A 14,097-nucleotide genomic window follows, 5' to 3' on the forward strand; every position below is an offset into this window, starting at 1 on the left:
TTTTTGCTGCTACAGATTCATTCTCCTATAGTGCGTATACTCCAAGTAATGTGATTCTATTTCCATAAATGTCAACGTTCACCTTTATTTGTATGTTCTCGGTTCCCGCAATCAGTAATATTCCTCTTGAATTTTTTGTTGACTAGAAGGGAAGGTCCTCGTTTTCCACGTTCATCCTTTGGTATTTTACTGATTTTACTATTCCAATGAGTTTTTGTTTCCGTTAGCGATATTACTCTATTGACGTATAGCTAGTATAGCTAGCTAAATAGCGGATAAACCTGACGAAAAAATTATGTATCAAAACGCACTGTACGAAAATTTAAAATTTATTTGAGGTAAAAATCTATAATTTTTAGTAATCATTTTATAAACATATAAAATAAACTCATTAAAAGTTAATATAGCCACAGATATGATTAAATCTAATAATATCGATACTTGTCGCTCTCTCTATATTAAAGCGTCCTGTAAAACCAAATAACATAAAACAGATTTCTATAAGATATTCTCAACGGCTCTATTGTTACGTACACAGATGGGGCTGGTATATGAAGGTTTCTTTTTTTCTCCTCTAAACCGCAATCGCCCGAGTTCCGACTCCCGACAACCCGTCCCTGGGAAACGGTGGAAACTCGCCCAAATTTTAAAGCTGACGGACGGTATTATTATATTGATTTTTTCAAGAAATTGTTTCCTAACCCGTTTTCTCGCTTTGGTTTCGCGTAAAATTACCAAAACGGGATCGGGCGGTGCGTGCGCGAGCCCCGTCTCCCAGATAAAAATCAAGTTTTGTATTAATTTCCCGTGGAAATTATCGAAAATCGGGAGGCCGAAATCTCGGAGCCGGTCCAGGCTGGTCCCTGTGAGGTAAGGCGAAAAATTTCATGCTTATCAATGAACGGGCGGCTTGGTGGGGGGTTTTATTAATATTATTTTAAACTTGACCCGAGTGGATAAAGTCTTCCGCATACAGCAAATTTAATTTTACTAATTCATCGTGTATGAATTAAATGAGGGCATTGCGAGAAAACTGGAATCGCCTGGATAACAATAAGTGACATAACCTTAAAGTCTTGTAACTATAGGCAGTAGGCCTTGTCAGAAAGGTGCAGCATTAAGCTTTTTTTGGATTTCACAGAATTTTTTTTTTCATGCTGGCGTTTTATTATCTCGATTTCCAATAATTACTAAACAAAGTAAATATTTAAGTTGTGTAATGTATAAGACCTCATGTCAGAAAAAAACCAGTAATCCCACCTATTATAAATTTAAAAGAGCTTAGTCACTAATTAAACTTAAACCTTAAGTTAAAGTTGTAAATTTAAAAATAAATAGAAAATTAGATTAAAATCTATTTGGGTCTGTCACGTTGGTAATTTTAGATGAGATAAACACGATAATTTTGGATCGCCGAATAGGAACAAAATGGTTTAAATTGGTGATAAAATGAGTGACAAGAAGGCACAAATAATACTTGCATGGTATAGTGCAATGATATAAAAATCGAGTCCTTTTGCGGCGTTCTGATTGGCCAGTTTCGTCAGGTCATTTTGTCTTGACCAATCAGAAGAATCGGTTTCCACAATGCCGGGAATATTGTTGTCTTTAAATATACGGGTTTGTACAATTTTTTTCTAATTGTGATTTTTATTTTTATGTCTCGTATTAGCATATATGGTAAATGGCGTACTGTTTGTCTAAAGAAATGATTTTAGCTACTAATATACAGAGTTTTAGCAATTTGATTCAGTAGAAACTTTGGCCTCTCAATAACTTATTTTTCTCTTCTTCATTTATGTAATCCTTGAATTAAACCGTGAATGCTTATTTCACGTGACCGACTAATGTGTTAATACATAATTGGTCACGTGAGAGATCTGTAAAAACTGATATCCTCTTACAATTTAAAATGGCTGCCAAAATTATACGGTCAAAATAAACAGCGCCTCATATGACCTAAATATTTCATTTGGCATACAAAAAGAAGCCGCCATTTCCAATAAATGCTTCAGTCAATGAATTGTTGCCATTATTTAACATATGTGGCAACATCTGAAGAATCTTAAATGGAACAGTTTATACATATATATTTATATATATAAATATATTTATATATGTAGATATAATACATACATAATGTTTCAAAACGAGAACCAATGTCACCCGTTATTTCTTAATTGTTTAAAACTATATTTAATTAAATGTGAACAAATTGCTTCACAAAATTAGTGTGATACTGCCGTTACTCCGTTATAGTTCCATTCTCCTTGGTTTACATGGAAATGAAGAGTTTTCTTGCAGAAGATCTGCAATACCAAAAGAAAAATAATATTGGAGAGGAAACGTGTCGTATCCATCATCCTGAGACTGAAACTCATAATTCTCTGTTAAAAATTATTTTTTTATTTATGAATTCCATCCACTGAAAAAGTGCACCAAAGCAAAAACTTGAATATCCAAATAATGATGAAATTTTTTTGAAAGTTTCCAGAGATCAAAGGGAATTTAAGAAAAGCCAATGAAGTGTCCTTGTCTCCTGGATTTTATGTCCTTGAGGAAGCAATAAATTATAAATAGATTCTGAGGTACTAACATGAATAAGAAGTTTACAAAAGTATCCTGAAAGGTTTCTGCAGGCTCACCTAGAGTTATCAGAGGCCAAAGTACTTGGAAAGGCAATAAGTCATCTTGGTTTACGTCTTGGACTAAGTCTAAAGAACTTAAGCTTGTCTCATATTTTTATTAAACTAAATTAAACGAAGAATTTTCTTACAATGAATTAAAGCTTCTCAAAGGAAACTCTAACTAAGAGCTGTTATTCGTGAACGTGGATGAGATCCTAAAAGGCAATTTAGGAAATTTAGGGTTTGCTCCCGAAAAACAACTTATTAATCAATGAATTCTGTCCATTGGAGGTACTAACATGACCCAGAACTACTTAGGATGTATGTAAGGATTCTAACGGATTTCTGGAGCCTCACGAAGAGGTATCAGAGATCAATGAGTGATCTTGGTTTCATGTTGGACTAGGTGCTAGGCTAAGCTTGGGCTTGTCTCATTCCTTCTCTGAAGAAAATTAAAAATTTCCTTGCAGAACACACACGGTTTTTATTTTTTTTCCTAAATGAACAAATAGCAAACAATGAGATTGGCTCCAAATTGAACCAAAAAATATATTCCAATAAAAAAAATCATAAAAATATTTCGAGTAATAAAAAAGTAATGACTAAAAATATAAGTTTATAAAAAAATAAATTGTGGCTTATTCTGAACACAGAATGCCCTGTCAAAGTTTGGGAACTGCAATTCGAGACAGCCTGTATATACACATCCTTCATATTTATAATATACAGGATGGCCGGAAAGTCAACAATAATACTGAAGGGGCTGACATAAAATGACTTTAGCTTTTCAACACTGAATAGCCATTTTACTGACGACAAATATTAAACTAAACAGCCAACACATTTAATAGGACATCTATTCTAAAATGAAGTATTACTCATTTTCATTTTTAATACCTCAACTTTGGCACCTCATACTGGACCAACAAAATTATATGGCAATCTGGCTAATACCTTATAAAGTTGGCTCATTTAATCTACTTTTAAAATCACCCAATATGTTTTAAAAACTGTTATTGTGATAGATGAAGAAAACTGTTAGAGTAAAAGATAAACCTAAACAAATTGTTAAGTTAGGTTTAAACTGTTTTTATCTAACTTAAAAATTAAAAAATCAAAAGCGAAGTTAATTCTTATCGCCATAGCAATAAACAACAAATATTTTTGGAAATTCCGTGAACTAACTGCTTTTTTGCTTGTATCCTAAAGTTGTTACCACTGCTTTGGATTTGTTTTTGAGTTCATTTTCCTGTGGACTGTGTTTTTTAAACTGTTGGTTTTATGGGTTAATCGTTTATTATGCCCTTGCCGTATACCGCCCAAGAGTATGCAAACATGCATCTAATTTGTGGTGAATACAGAGGAAGTGCTCTAGCAGCATCTAATCTTTATCAAGAAAGATATCCAAATTCGATATCCTGACTATCGTGTATTTATTAATATTCACCGCTCATATTCCGAAGGCAAGATGCCTTATGCCACTGTTCAAAAGGGAAGACCTCGTATTGATTATGTTGACGAAGTTTTAAAAGAAATTGAAAATGATCTGACTACCTCGGCACGAGCAATCGAAAGAAGAACAGGGATACCGGAATCAATAGTAAACGACATCACTAGGCGATTTCAATATCACCCATATCATGTTCAATGGGTGCAGAGCCCACTGCTTCGAGACTACGAACCACGCCTACAATTTTGTCACAGAATGTTGCAAAAAAATCAAGAAGATCCGAATTTTTTAGATAATTAATATACTGTGATCGGATGAAAGTACATTCAAAAAGGATGGCTTTATGAACATACACAATTTGCACACTTATGCGTTGGAAAATTTCCACTCTATTCGAAAAGAGAGAGAGAGAGAATTTGGGTTTTGTAAAGGCGCATCAGCATCTGAGGCCATTTAGCGCCCTTTAGGTTTTTTTTTATATTTTATTATATAGATTTACTTCCTTTAAGAATTCTATTATATTCTTTATATTTTGTTTGTTTGGTTCGTATACTTGAACGTCGTTTTGTTTTAGGTTAGTGGTGATTGGTAAATTGTGTTTTATTTTATATGTATGTAGTCTATGTATAGTGCAAAAATATGTTTTATGGTGAGATTATAGTCATTGCAAAAGGGGCATATTGGTTGATTTTCTTTCTTTAAGATATATTCATGAGCGGTTTTCGAGTAGCCTATCAGAATTCTAAGAATAATTGATTGGTATTTTCTGTTTAAATTTACATCTATGTAAGGCAAAAGATGTATTTTGATTATCTCAAGAATCTTATTGTCGGTTTCGTCTAAATCTTGTTTGAGTTGAGTTAAATTTTGTATTTTGTTATTTATTTGCAGGAATAGATCTCTATAGTAAAAGGTATTTGATAGTCTAGACTCTAAAGCAAATACCAGTTGGATTTATCCCATGTTATAAGCTGTTTCATTCCATTCTATACGGATATGACTGGGAATCCAGATAAAACTAATATCTTTACCATTTCTATTGCATTTGAATCTGTCATTTTAAATATTTACGAATACTATTACGGAACTATCCCAGCATTCATGTGTTCACAACTATACATTTTAAGAGTATGTAATGAGCTGAGAGAGTCTGTATCAGAATTTATTGAAAGATGATGTTTTTATGAAAGTAATTGCTTCTTCAATAACAAGTAGTTCTGCTGTAAGTATACTGCTTTTTAACTTAATTTCACAACTTTGTGAAAAATGTTTTCAGAAAAAAGCTGAGCTGGTATGTGAATTTGTCTTTGATCCGTCTGTTAAAATTATGATGTGGTCGGAGTAATTATTTTTAATAATGATGTAAAATTCATTTCTTATAATTTTATGATGTGTGATGGATTCTTTATTGAATTTAGTTAGATTTAGGTTTATATCCATATTAAGGTATATCCAGGGTGCAAAGTTATAATTGGTATGATGGCCTATTTCAGGGAGTTTTATATTATACATTTTGAGTGATTTCGATAGTATTATGTTAGGTGGAATAGCTTGATTGCTTCGAGTGTATAAATCTTCTGCTATTTGTGTTTCAATTTTTTTTTTATATAATGGATGATTTAATTGACACCATAGTTTAGTTGAATATTTTAGGAGAAGTTGTGTGCGTCTGATGTCGAGAGGGGTGATTCCTGTTATACAATTTAAGGTGGTGATTGGACTAGTTGGGAAAGTTCCAGTACATACTCTAAGGCACAGATTTTATACTGGATTCATTGTATTTACATATGATTTCCTTGCTGATGTATAAACTATACTTCTATAGTCTATTTTTGGTCTAATAATGGTAGTGTATATTTTTAGGAGGGTCTTGTTATCACTTCCCCATTTTGCGTTTGCTAAAATCCTTAGTAGGCTTATATCAGCAGTGCACTTGATTTTTAAGTGTTTAAAATGGTCTTTCCAGGTCATTTTATTATCTAAAATTAATCGTAGGAATTTGTTTCATATTACATTAGTAATTTCGGAATTTTGTATTTCAATAATGTTTGTCTTAGAGCAGTTTCTTTTTTTTTTACAGAAATGCATTGTATTATATTTATTTGGTGAGAAAGTGAATCCATTTTTGTGTTATTATTTTTAATTTTCGTTAACATATTTGGCTATCTGAAGATGAATGATATATTCCTATGCCATCAGCGAATATTCTGCAATTTATATATGGAGGAATAGCTGATCTTATACTATTTATAGCTATTATAAATAAGGTCACAGTAGAGTGCAGATCCTTGAGGAATTTTCTAGTATAAATTTTGAAGAGAGGGTATTTGCTATTCTTACGCAGAAGATTCTGTCTGTCAGGAATTTTTTGTATGAAGTCATGACCTCTTGTTTCTCCAAAAAAAAATAGTTTTAATAATATTGTATTTCCACGTGGTGTTAAATGCACGAGTTAAGTCAAGAAAAGTAGCAACAAGGTGATTTTTCTTAGTAAAGTTTTCATATAAATCTAGAGTAAATCCTATTATATAGTCAATTGTAGATTTCCCCTTGCGAAAACCAATTGATTTGGATCAATGAGATTGTTTTTTTCTAAGTACCACATAAACACAATCTAAAATTTACTATTCTTTCTAAAATTTTGCTTAAATGGTTTGTAAGAGTTATAGGCCGATAGCTTTCTATATTGGTATGTGGTTTTGCGGGTTTTACAATTGGAATTAGAGTTGAATATCTCCATAGATCAGGGAGGAAATCTGTAGACCAGATGTAATCGTAGTACTTCAATAGTTTATGTAGTGCTTCGTTTGGGAGATTTGCAATCATTGGGATCAAATCTTCGTCTGGCTCAGGTGAGCGATTTTTGCTACACTTTATTGCAAATTCTAGTTCTTTAACGGTTATGGGCAGATTATATGAGAAATCAGTATTATTATTGAACTTTATTTCTGTTTTTTCAATGTTCGATTTTATTGTTAAAAATTTTTCGTCATAGTTATGAGATGCTAATATGTTCTGGAAATATTCTCCAAAGCAATTTGCTATTTCGAGAGAATCTTCTAGCCATTCATTAATATGTATTATCCCATTTATAGTAGTTGAGGGTTTGCCTTTTAGCCTATTAATTTTTGACCAAAATTCTTTGCTTGTCATTGATGAGTTTATGGAGGATACATATTGCTTCCAGGAAGATGTATATGCGCTTTTTGTGAGCCTTTTTGCTTTTGCTCTTGCTCTTTTATAAGAGATAAGGTTCTCGGTAGATGGAGAGTGTTTAAATTTGTCTATTTTTTTGTCTTTCTAAAATTGCATCTTTGCATTCTTTTGACCACCAAGGTACAGGGGCTTTATTATAGTTTATCAAATTTGTTGGAATATATTGGTCTGCCGAATGTTTGATGGCTGCAATGAATTTTTCCAGAAAGTTTTGGCTTTTGGGATCTGCGTCACATTTAAATGATCTTTTATAGTTTTCCCAGTCAGCTTTAGATAAGTTGTAAACTTTTTTATTTACATTTGCAGGATTCCAATGTAAAAATCTTATTATAATCGGGTAGTGGTCACTGCTGTAAGTATCTTCATTTATTCCCATTGATATTGAGTAGTTAAAGCTGAACTACAGGAGTTAGATCTATTTTCAATTATACTACCTCTCTGATTTGTATATCTTAATCCCCATATTATGTTGTATGAGTTAAAATCGCCTCCTATAATAAAATGATTTGGACGTTCTTGAATAAGATTATTTAATGAATTTATGTTAGTTCCATAAGATGTTGGAATATATATAGAGCATATCATAGTATTTTGCGGCACAAGTGTAATTGCTACTGCTTTAATATCTGTGTTTCAATAATATTTCCCTATATTGTATTTTATTGTTGGTTACGATAGCCACACCACCTGATGCTCTGTTGGCGTTTATCCGGTTTTTTTTACTATGTTGTAATTTTTTATGTTTAATTTGTTTTGAGTTTTTAGATTTGTTTCTTGTAGTAGTATTATATGTGGTTTATATCTAGAGATAAGTAATTTTAAATCTTCAAAGTTATTTTGAAGTCCAAGTATATTCCATTGAATTATAAGAGGGTTGAATATGTTATGATTTAGGTGTTTTTCTTTCCGTTAGCAGAGTTATTTTTATCTCTAGATGATGATCGAGATTGACTTGAGGATTTTGAGTCTCTTGGGCATCTGGATCGAGGTTTCTTTTCAGAAGTTCTAGATTTGGTTTGTGTCTAGATGTGGATCGGTTTCTGAGATTTTGGTTTTCCATAATTTCCATTTCTTGATTTTTGGGAGGTGGGTATTTTATGATGGAGGGACGGGTGGTGGATGGGAGTGGAAGAGGTGGAGAGAGGAATCAAATAGGACAATAGCTCTAGGGCTTAATTGTTATATTTTTCTACCCTATTATGAATGGGCTCATATTATTAAAACTATCTTCTTTTCTTTTAATAATAAAATATTTTCGAAAATGTATGTCTTCAAGGGTTACCTTAGGGGATGTTCTTTCGAATTCGAGGCCTTTTACTTGATTGTTCTTCAAGACGAGGAAAAATATTTTGTATGGAATAAGTAGTATTGCGGCTGGAAGCGCCATTCGCTCCACGTCCAATTCATTTTGGTCTCATGGCGTCACTCGACCCTCTGCCTAAGTCGAGGAGTGGCAACGCAATTTCCGACGCCATGTTGAACAGAAATTGCACTAAAGTTTTGTGCTTTTTATACCTACTGCCAGATGGTAATTTCAGCCACCCATTTTGGGTCAGACGCTGTCGAGGGAGCCGCTCAATTTGAGTGCAGACGCTTCTCTAAATATGTGGGATCCGGGGTGACGTTTTGGGTAAAAGAGTAGTGTATCTACTCTTCCCCTGCGGGGCTATTCGAGAAGAAAGTTCGGAGTACCAGACCCAACTCCGACGGAACTTGAACGGAAGTTTAATTGGCCCATTCGAGTTACCAGAAAATTTGAACTGGCAGGCTTATTTAGATTTGTGTCAAAACGATCTGCCAATTCTTTTAGAAAATGTTCCTTTGGCCAGTCGCCGAATAATATGGTTCAAAAATGATGGTTGCCCGGCACATTATGCTCATGAACTTCGTCGATATTTAACCCTTTCAATACGGCACCCTAATTCTATAGGTAAACATTTCAGACGGGCATCTTAGTGTTGGCCGAGCAACGAATGTCGTATAAATCCGACAGTAAAAAAAAACTTACAAATGGGTTTTTATTGTTTATTTAACTGACAAAAAACTGTTTTTACAAAGAAAAATAAGTATTTATTCAATATATGAAAACTAAAAATTTGATACGGTATGGTATGTCTCAAAGCATGGGACGATACATAAACCTACATTACAGTCTTATTACAGTCTTTGCACATATATCTAGACTCTTTTCTTTTTTTTCACTCCAACCCTGGTTTGGGCACAAACAACACAGCGCCTCATAGCTCTTAATGATTTTTCTGTGGCAGGAACCAAGGACGGAAAGTGACGTTCTATCAGCCTTTTTTTTGGCGGAAGGAATAGCTGGCGGCACTTTGCGCTAAAGTGCATAGCTTAAAAAAAAAGTTATGATATATTAGCATATAAAATATATTTTTATGAACCTACCTTCCTAATAACTGACTTGATAAGATTCAAATCAAAAGCTGCCAAGGGAACTTTCTTCTCATTTTGTGTTAGGAACAATGCATAGGAATTTAAAATACATAAGTCTGCACAGTGAAAGAATAATTTCTTATACCATTTTATGTTCTTTCTCATAGAGTCTATGCTGCTGACTAGCATGTCTGGCCGGTCGACAGCTCCCATGTTTGCATTGTAATCTAATACACATAGAGGTTTTTTTACATTTTCTCCTGTTTTTCGGTTTATTTTGGATAAAGTTTTTATTTGGTTTTCATGCATAGTGGAGAGCATTGTCAGGTCTCGGCGGTCCGTCCATCTCAATGCTAATAGCTTCTCAGAACTTTTCCAAAATACTTCCCCTGGACTTAGTTTGCTTTTTAAATCTGGCATACCTTTTCTATTGGAACGCACTGTTCCACATGTGTTGGTCTTCCTTTCATGTAGAAACAGAGATAACGAAGGGCTGGTATAAAAGTTGTCTGTATAGACCGAGTGGCCCTTATCCAGATATGGCTCCATTAAGTTCAGCACAACTGCACTTGTAATTCCCAGAAGCGGATTTTCTAAATTGCTTTTTTTTGAACTTGTATCTTTTCCAATGTAGACATTGAAATCCAGAATGTATCCCGTCTCGCAATCACATAATACATACAATTTTATACCAAAGCGGTGCCTTTTTGTTTTAATGTTTTGCTTGAATGCGAGGCGTCCTTTGAAAAGTACCAGGCTCTCATCTATTACTAAGGACTCAAAAGGATAGAATGCATTTTTAAACCTTTCCTTAATTTTCCGCAAAATAGCTCCAATTTTGTAAATATGATCATCATTTGAAGCCTCTGCATTGTTGCAGAAATGCAAATATCTATATATGGATGTAAATCTATCTCTTGATATGCGGTCTCCAAAAATGGGAGAATGTAATAACGGATTAGTGGACCAATATTCACGTACAGATAGTTTTTTATTTCTTGGCATAAGAAAATTTAATGCCATAAATACGTAAAATTCTGACCTGTCAAGATCCTTCCAGCCTTTGCTTTTTTCTGCTGCATAGCGATTTGTCTCTCTGATAATAACATCGGCAATATCATCTGTAAAAATATTTAAAAAATATTCCAATTCAGTTGAAGATGGACCAAGATTGATGTCAGGATTTACTCCAGTTTGATCATTTATAAACACATGTTTTTGTGGCTTAAACTCATTATTTGTCCAGTCTATTTGTATCTCGTCTGGCACCTGCCTCTCTGGGGTTTCAATATTTTTGTCTATATGCTGACTATCTTCATTCTCCAACACTTCTTCGTTAATTTCGTAAATCTCACTTTCATCACTCGATGTATCAGGCATATATTCACTCCCGCTAGAGCTAAACGGTTCTTCCTCACTACTTAAGTAACAGTCACCTAACTCTACAGTTTTCAATATTTCTCTAGCCTCATTTGCATCCAAACCGCAGAAATTTTGGGAAAACACATCTTTTTTGGCCCTTTTAGGGCGCGACGGACCGGCACCTTTATCGCACGGATAAATACGTCATTCGTATTGAAAGGGTTAAACGAAACTTACCCCTACAGATGTATCGACCGACTTGGTGCAATTTTATGGCCTCCCAGGTCTCCAGACCTAAACCCTCTTGATTTTTTTACTGGAGTTGCATAAAAGAAAAATTAACAGTAAATCGTTTTTTAAAACATATTGGGTTATTTTAAAAGTAGAGTAAATGGACCAACTTTAAAAGGTATTAGCCAGGTTGCCCTACAATTTTTTGATCCAGTATGAGAGGTCAAAGTTGAGGTATTAAAAATAAAAATTAAAAAAAAACTTCATTTTAGAATAAATGTCCTATTAAATGTTTTGGCTGTTTAGTCTAATGTTTGTCTTTGATTAGTAAAATGGCTATTCAGTGTTGCAAAGCTAAAAAAAATCTAAAACATTTCTATTTTTAAGGCGTGACAATCGAAAATCTGATCCCAGATTAGGATTTGGGTGACTTCCATTAAAGTGCCAATATCTCGAAAACCATAGATTTTTTACTAAGGTCATTTTATGTTTTTCTGGGTGCCCTGTATACGTAATGTTTCAAAACGAGAACATACTAACGGATATCACCCGTTATTTCTTAATTGTTTTAAACTATATTTAATTAAACGTGAACAAATTGCTTCAGAAAATTAGCGTGTATACTGCCGTTACTAATTATATATAACCAGAAATACAATTGATATTGTACTATATGACATATACGGGGACCGCTAATAGAATTATGTATTTATATATTGTAAGATTTTTTATTAAAATTGACAACCCTTCTGTATATTTGGAGCACACAATTATCACCATAATTCAGGGTTTAAAATGTAGATGGGCGTCATTTTTTCGACACTAGTTTATTTTATTTTATTTTATTTTTCTCTTACAAACACAACAAAATTGTAATTACACAAGCAATAGGCCCTTAATACAATATAAAACTTAAATAAATAATAAAAACATGGACTAAACACAGTGAGTGTGATGGTAAACGCAGTTATAGAAAAATGTTTTTTGAATTATCAAACTTACAATCTCTATTTTATTATTTAAAAATAAAATGTTGCTATGGGTAGAAGTAATTACTTAATATTTTAGGACCATAAAGCATTCAGTAGAACCTTTCAAACGATGCATCGCATGACCCCCCATTCTATTTAATTTTATTTTTCAAAATACCGTCCCGCCGCCATTTTCAAGTTTTGCAAAATGAGCTAAGGACTAAAAAGTAATACATAATTGTTAGTATAAATACATAGTTAATACAGACGATTTTATTGGCATCGTTTTTTAAAGAATGTAAAATATCTCAAAAAAAGTTAGGTGTAGGACATACTTTGTAAGAAATGTAGACATTAAATAAACAAATTTTATGAAAGAGAAAAGTACAGGGTGTTATAAAAAATCGAGTTTTTACATATTTTATTTGAATAATTTGGTAAATTTATATTAGACACTCTATATGAAGAAAACTTCAGGCTTAATGAAAGATAAAGCTGATACCGTAAGCTAACTACATTAAATATTTCGTTTATCTAGATTGAACACAGCGGTTGCTATAAGAATTTTAATAAACCCCTTAAAACACTAAAAATATCCTAAAAATACGAATTACGTGGCAACGCCCTAATGAAATTTAAAAAATAAGGTATCAGCACAGATGTAAATCCGCACGTGCGGAGCTATTTACATCTGTGCTCAAGTGCTCAAGTTACTCTGTCTATCAGTGTAAAGCTCTTGTTGTCCCCAAAACCATAACGCCATTAAATACAGGGTGTTCCGTTTGAAAAAACGACATATTTTTCCGTAACCTATTTTTCACGCAGCCTGTATATGTAAAGTTATTTTTAGTTTGTAGATTTTTTTCAACATTTTAATCATGTCACATAAGTTTTTTTCTACTCGGTATAATTTAGGTGCTATTTTAGCCGTAGGCCTTACTGACGCACCCTGTATATTATCTGATATATCTTTAGATAAAATTAACTTAAAATTTTTGCCAAAGAATTTAAAACCCTAACTGGTCTGTAATTCTCAATGTTGTTACCATTTCCATTCTTATATACTGATGTTATTACTTAACTTTAAGTGTATCGGGAAAGGGTTTTGACAACAAAGCTATATTGTAAATATGCATGGTTGGTCCTGCAAGAAAGTAAGTACATGCCTTATATATATACGAAGAGATACCATCCTCCCCAGTACTCTTCTAGTTTCTTAATATTGGCCCTTATTGTATCTTGCGATACCATGGAGAAGTCAAATGGACTACATGTACCCTCTATATTACCAATACACTCATTCGCATCAGAACTAAAATATTTCGCAAAGGCCTTAGCTACATCATCTGAATTGTTTAAAGTATTTTCATTATAATTCATTTCTTGAGGTACTCCTCCTCTATAATTTTTTGATCTAAAAGACATGCAAAAACTGCTGGGATCAGATTGAACATTATTTTCAATAACTTCCATGTATGTAGAATAATTTTCCTTTGTTTTTTGTTATAATGGATCATAGTGTAGAAGACTCCAGTTTTTCAAATGGATCAAGAATACTACATGGCTCCATCATGTTATAAAATAAATTAATACATTTGTTAGATTCTGTACTGTTAAACACAATTAGTCATTACACATAGTGATAAGTTTCTATATAATTATATAAATCATGACTTTTTCAGATTAATAAAAAGAAATGGAAGGTATTGTTATAAATCAGCATTTACAAATCGATTATTGGATTTTTTTGGGTGACACAATAATATTTACCTATTTGATCCAGCCGATTATGGCTTTGGTTACTTGATTGTTTGGAACTAAAGCTGGTAATTCATGTACTGACGAG

General features: G+C 33.0%; 1 protein-coding gene across 1 annotated transcript in view; it reads left to right on the forward strand.

The window, feature by feature from the left end:
* The first annotated feature begins 605 nt into the window (after positions 1-605).
* The window catches only part of LOC126733560 (putative fatty acyl-CoA reductase CG5065), a 57,222-nt gene continuing 43,730 nt past the window's right edge, over positions 606-14,097 (forward strand). Inside the window, exon 1 of the mRNA XM_050436898.1 lies at positions 606-870. The gene's annotated coding sequence lies outside the window, so the exon portion shown is untranslated. The remainder of the gene's footprint in view (positions 871-14,097) is intronic.

Source organism: Anthonomus grandis, chromosome 2 (assembly GCF_022605725.1).
Source record: "Anthonomus grandis grandis chromosome 2, icAntGran1.3, whole genome shotgun sequence".
Lineage (NCBI taxonomy): Eukaryota > Metazoa > Arthropoda > Insecta > Coleoptera > Curculionidae > Anthonomus > Anthonomus grandis.